The 6,435-nt window shown below is 40.3% G+C and overlaps 1 protein-coding gene across 1 annotated transcript in view; it reads right to left on the reverse strand.

Annotated features, from left to right (window-relative positions):
* ntsr1 (neurotensin receptor 1 (high affinity)) overlaps window positions 1-6,435 on the reverse strand; it is a 50,535-nt gene that overhangs the window by 42,088 nt on the left and 2,012 nt on the right. The gene's annotated exons all lie outside the window — the stretch shown is intronic.

Consider the following 6,435-nt stretch of genomic DNA (forward strand, 5'->3'; position numbering starts at 1 on the left):
CAACAGACAGTAACTTTGTTCTGGGGAACGCTCAGGTTCAGTCCCTCTACCCCATCGTCTACTGCTCCGACGGTTTCTGCGAGCTCACCGGCTATGCCCGCGCCGAGCTCATGCAAAAGAGCTGCGCCTGTCACTTCCTGTACGGCCCGGAGACCAGCGACCGGCTCACGGCTCAGATCCAAGGAGCTCTGGATGACAGAAGAGAGTTTAAGACGGAGCTGGTCTTTTATAAGAAGGAAGGTGAGAGCTTCGCTTCAGTGTTTATTCGCAAATTCACTTTTGCTTACTTCAAAACCACTTACTGAAGATCCTGGTTGAAGTGGATACTCAGAGGGGAAGGGAAGGCCGATAAACTGAGCTCCGTTTTCTCGTTTGTGACGCCTCATCTCTACGTCCTGAAGACTTAGCCTAGAAGAGTAATTCTCAAATAGTGGGGCGGGCTCCCTGCGAGGGCGCTGTGAGGGGCTTCCAATGGAATATGGCACGCTGGACATGGGTGTACCACTGCTGTAATGCTTGAATGATAACAAGCCTCCAGTCACTAGGTGGCAGCAACTCATACAGTGGTTTGTATAGATAAAAATATACATATCAGGTTATCAATAGTATTTCAACTTACGGGGGTGTGGGTCAGAAGCGGGGTATGAAAACATTTCTGTCCCCAAGGGACAGGGGGGTGGGGTCATGACAGAAAATAATTAAGAACCACTGGACTAGAACAACAAACGCTGAGCTTACTAAGGCCTTACCATTGAAAGCAGCTCATTTTCACTACTGAACAGAGTTGTTAGTTAGATCAAACAAAAAATAAACTAAAATATCGGGAGATAAAATAGACCTCTACGAGTTTTTTTCCGAGATAATGTAACCTGATTCCAGTTTTATTCATCACCAGACTCCTTGGTAAACGAAGGGTTAAGAAGCTAGAAGACCAAGATTGTGAAGTCATTATGTCGCTTTCCAGAAGATGTTTGTCTGTGTCACCGCACCAACATCCAGTAGAGCTACTGGTGACAGGTGTAAATTCAACAGAGGATTTGTTTTGCGTGTAGTTGCGGGGAACAGGGCTTTGAAGGAGAGAAAGAAACAGACGATAAAAGCCAGGCGCGAAAAACTGGAGTCTTGATGCAACGCTGAGTTTTACCAGACCTCCAGAGTGGCTTCAACCTGAAAAGATGTGTACAGTATGTACATAAAAGGTAGATGTTTTTAAATCCTCTTATTATGATACTCAATATACATAAAAACCCCAACTCTTTGATTTGAGAAGCCAAATCCTACTGTCTTTTTAAACCAGCGAACAGCGTCAAGCAGCAGTAAATTGCATGTCGTAAACTGAGTCAAATCTAAATGTTGACGACTTAAATGCCCATCATTGTCTTTGCGGCAGGGATTTCCAGGGATATTAGAGGACAGCGGGAGACTTAATGGGTTTATGAAAACATTAAACTCACACAAACTTGCGCAAGGAGACAAGGAAAACACTTCAGTGTGACTTCACAGAGGCGCTGTGATGACAGCACTATATTTACTCTCTGTTATTCTGTTACTAAAGTGTTTTGGTCTGAATGTATTTTTGATATCAGACTTTAATCTTTTCAATTAAATCGAAGCCTTAGAAGTGTCAAATGTGACAAAAATTATAGTAAGGCATCTTAATTAATACCAAACGGCATTTTTGAAGCAAATTAAAAATTAAAAATGATTTGAAAAAATGAAAGGACTAGAACATGCATGGGCAAACTGTTTGACTCGCAGCCCACAATTGTCCTAAAATTGAACTAGTGGAGGGAGGTCAAGAGCAGATAGATAGAGCGTTAGTGTGAGCTAAGATAAACGACATGTAAAAGTCATGCATAAAGGCTAAAATGCTTTGTGGGGGTATTGAAGGAGGACATGATCACAGACGTAGGACACGTAAGATTAGGTCAGATGGACTCAACTGGATTAACTGAATGAAAAATGAAGGACAGAAACGACAGGTGTCAGAACTACTTCTTATATCAGTGTTTCCACTGCTGGTTTATGTGTAAGGATTTTACAGCACACCTAAGCTGTGTAATAAATGAATACACACGGAGAAATATGTTTGCTTCAGTACGTCACCAAGATTTTAGTAAACTTACCACCTGGGAGAGATGGCTAGTAAAGGGAAGTGCAGTGTACACTAGTGGGTAATAAAACAATTACAACTATGGGAAAAGTTTGATGTACCAAAAGTTATCACAGTAAATGCTGGACTGCCAACTGCTACCAACAGATGAATGCTTCATCTTATTGTTTTTAGACGGTAGCAGGAAGCCACTTAGCAAACAGCCACCAGTGCAAACAGCGACGCAGGTGCTGCAGATATGGGTTAAGACCCGGTGTGCACTCAACGGCAGCAAACTAAACACACAGCCTGCAAAAAAAAAATTAAAAAAAATTCACAAAGTGTATCAACTGTCTGACTCACTTATATTTTGTTAAACACCAGGGGAAAAAAAAAAAAAATATATATATATATACACATTTTGTCTGTTGAGCCACACTCACACTTCTTGCGTCATACACTTAACCTTTATCACAGGAAATATTTTTAACACATTCAAGTCAAGTGTTTTACACCCTGGCATACCTGGGTACCTGTGCAGTCACTACTTTGACCGATGTGTATGTTGGGTAGAGTGGGGTATACATTATGAGTGGATTGGCCCTGGCCAGACTACTGTTTGTTTCTGTGTGTACAAATTGACCTAAACAATACGAGGTTAACATATTAGTTTTGAATGCAGTTTTTTAGCCTGTAAAGCTGACTGGTCGAAGTTCAAGAGCAGTCAGGATCGACAAAACCCATCTGCAGTCACTACACTACAGAAGGCAGTTTTATGGGTTAGATGAAAGAAGAGACCAGAGACCAGGGTAGCATACCAACAGACAATGAAAAAGACCAGTCCATTTTTAATTGTGCGCCCCACATTTACAAAAGACTGGCTACGGAAATCAGCATCCTAAAAACACGCATTTAATAAAATGATACAAATAAAAAAAATATAGATGAGCAACATTCTTGTCACAAGCTAACATGTCATTAGCTTGGAAGAAGCTATACCACAGATGGCGATGTGCTCTATATGCAACATATATAATGGGGTTACCGCTGTGAACCTAATACGACACTTAAAACACCATCTCCCACCTGTAGATGCTCAACTGGTGAAGCCAACTGTGGGACAAATTTCATTAAAAAAAAAACCAAAATAGCATTACAGGAGCATTTCATGCTACGTGCGTAGCCTGCTGCAGGCTAAGGTAAAGCTGTGTCTAGTTTTACAAAATCCATTTGTACAAGTAATGTTAATTTAATACCCATCATTTTCTCAGTGGAAGGACGCACATTATTCAGACATAATGCACAAAGCCTCATTTGTCAGACAGTTTGGTCCACAGGAACGCAGTTATATTTAATACCTCATTCCAGTCTGCAAGAACTTTATTTTGAATCTTGTTGAACTTAAGAAAGTTCAGAGAATAAGTGAGAATAAAAAACTTGATTTTTATAGATAGCATATACACCTTGTCTATGCAAGTCACACTTTATATCAGAAATCTGAAGTCTCATAAAATGATCTTGCGTCCTGTACACTTTAGGAGTACTAAGGTGAATCAGTAGCAGCTCATGACTTGCCTGAAGTGAAAAAAAGGTCTAGAACTGAACTTGGGCACAAGCGTGGTTTTATGGTAGAGACAACAAAAGAAGAGCGTTGAGTCCTGTTTAAAAAAAGAAAAGTTCTGAGAGAGTCAACTCATCCAAGTGGCCAACACAGGCACAGCGCTCAAGTGTTCGTGCTCAAATATTGTATAGGGAATATTTAGCTTTAATATACAGGCTAGGCTTAGCTTCCTGCTTCCTGTCTTGCCTTGTGAGCTCCTCATTTGCCCCCTCTCTTACACAACAACTCTATAGGATTTGTGTCACTTCTTATTGTAAAAACACAGAGCTGAGGGACCATCTATAACTGCAGGTCACCACCTTGAGTCAGCTCATGTTACATGCTTCATAAACACACACATTAAGCAAACAAACACGCACAATATCCGTGTTGTGGGAGTAATTCAATCGTTTCCTCTTCGTCAGTCTGTTTCCAGACTCGGTTTTGGTTTATTTGCTCTCTGGGTTCTTTACAGTAAGTGGAAAAAATAACATAAGTCTTATGTGATTTCTATAGGTTAAGACCTCTGGTGTGGGAAAATTGCTTCCTCCCTCACACGCAAATGCCGATAACCTCGACCAAAGCATGGGAAGACAAGGGTTGTTAGCCTTGGCATGGCTACGGTCGGTTGTCATCATTTAGGAGTGATGGATGGAAGGAGGGAAAAAATAAGCAAGAAGAGAAACACAGGGACAAACAAGAGGCGAGACAAACACGGAAAAAAACCAGCACTGAGAAAAAACAGATGTGCCGTGCGGTTGAGTCAAGATGATGCTCCATTTGCTGAATTCACAGATGCAGGAAGACAGGCAATGTTTACCAAATCTCAGCTTTATACTGTGACTTACAGTTTTCCCACAGACAATTAGAATAATAATATAAACATTGCATACATGTTTGAGTTTGTCCCTTCCCCTGGTGGCAATAATAATATAAACATTGCATACATCCTTGTTTGAGTTTGTCCCTTCCCCTGGTGGTGATCTCTACAACCAGGCAAAATCCTACCTCAGCTCCTAGGGGCTCATGTAAAAACTTGTAAGACATGCTGGTACTACAAACCAACCTCAGGTTTGTACTGGTGCCCACCAACCACAGAGCCAGGCTTTGAGTTCTAACCGTGAATTGAGATCACTTTCACTCCAGGATTGTCCAGGAGAGGTTTGTTCGGCTGAGAAATCCCAAAAGTTTTAGATTGATGTTTTTCAGTTGGCCATGTTTAAAAAATGTAACTCCATTTATTCTGCTACAAGCAGTATACACTATAGTCCTCCAACCAAGAGCCAAAGGATATTTATTCTAGGGCTGTAATCAACCAAAGAAGAAGAAATTTCGATCTAGCCTTGTTTAATAATAGATAATCATAAAGACTAATAGTTTATTTGCTTTATATTAAATAGGCTTTGACCTAATTATTTTGCACTGAAATGAAGCACACGCTGGAGTCTGTCGCCTCTGACCAGGTTCTGCATCACGTGCATCTGCGCAGCAGCATAGCCCCTGATTTTTGAAAATATATAAACATGTCAACCAGTGATATGAGCACAAGAACTGTTGAGGAATATTAAGGTAATTGTTTTTGTCACGGTATAATAAATCATTTAACTTTTTTTATTTTTACTATTAAACACAAAAGGCTTTAAGAAAAATGAATTAACTTTTTGACTCTAACCTGGCTGTCTGTGCCTTTGTCTAAGACCCACTGTCACTGAAGACAAGCTTTGGTCTTCTTTCCCAATTTTGTGTTTTTGAGCTGTCAGGTCATGTGACTCAGCAGCTCCAGGCAAACAAACAAGAATCACTGCTCACTCACTGCTCACGAATGAAGCAAAACGGCCAAGAGAGGAAGAAGGTAAAAAAAAACAAGGGCAAGATGTACGATTTGTAAAGGACTGTCAAATAAACTACGTAATCACATGAACGGTCATTGTCAAATAAAAAACATGGAGATACAGAAGCAGAGAGAGGAGAAAGAGAGTAATTTCCCACCACAACCTTTGGCAGACCCCAACCCAGATCAAGAGGCAGAGTTCACTGCTGGAGGTCTTTAAATATGGTACAGAATATCCAGGTACAGTATAGCAAGTAGTCATTGCAGTAATACTTGGTAAGTGACCCTTGGTATTTGTTAATATTATTGCAACAAACAATGTTGTTAAAATGAATGTATTTACTGGAATTAAAAAATACAAACCTCATGTCTAATATTTGATTACATTTATATACTCTTCTTCGTTTACTCTGAAAGGAATACTGTAGGATTACTGTAACTCAATGGTTCTCAGGTATTTTCTGTCATGCCGCCCCTAGGGGACAGAAATGTTTTCATACCTCCCCCCCCCACCCCACACACACATCCTCGAATTGAAATAGGCTACTATTGAAAACCTACAACATGTACATTTTTGTCTGTACGAACCACTGTATGAGTTGCTGCCACCTAGTGACGGGAGGCTTGTTATCATTTGAGCGTTGTAGCAGTGGTACACTGATGTCCGTGCCATATTCCATTGGAAGCCCCAGACGCCCCCCTTGGCACCTCATTGCGCCCCCTAGGAGGGTCCGCCCCACTATTTGAGAAGTACGACTGTTACAGACTAAATTATTTCCTCATCACACTTTTCTCAGTGAATTGGTTATGAATATTTATATATATATTTATCATATTTGATCATTTTCCTAGTAAAGCAAAATAAAAAATTCTTAGAGAATATGTTTTAATAATTATAATAGACAAATAGAT

Source organism: Cynoglossus semilaevis, chromosome 10 (assembly GCF_000523025.1).
Source record: "Cynoglossus semilaevis isolate Cse_v1.0 chromosome 10, Cse_v1.0, whole genome shotgun sequence".
Taxonomy (NCBI): domain Eukaryota; kingdom Metazoa; phylum Chordata; class Actinopteri; order Pleuronectiformes; family Cynoglossidae; genus Cynoglossus; species Cynoglossus semilaevis.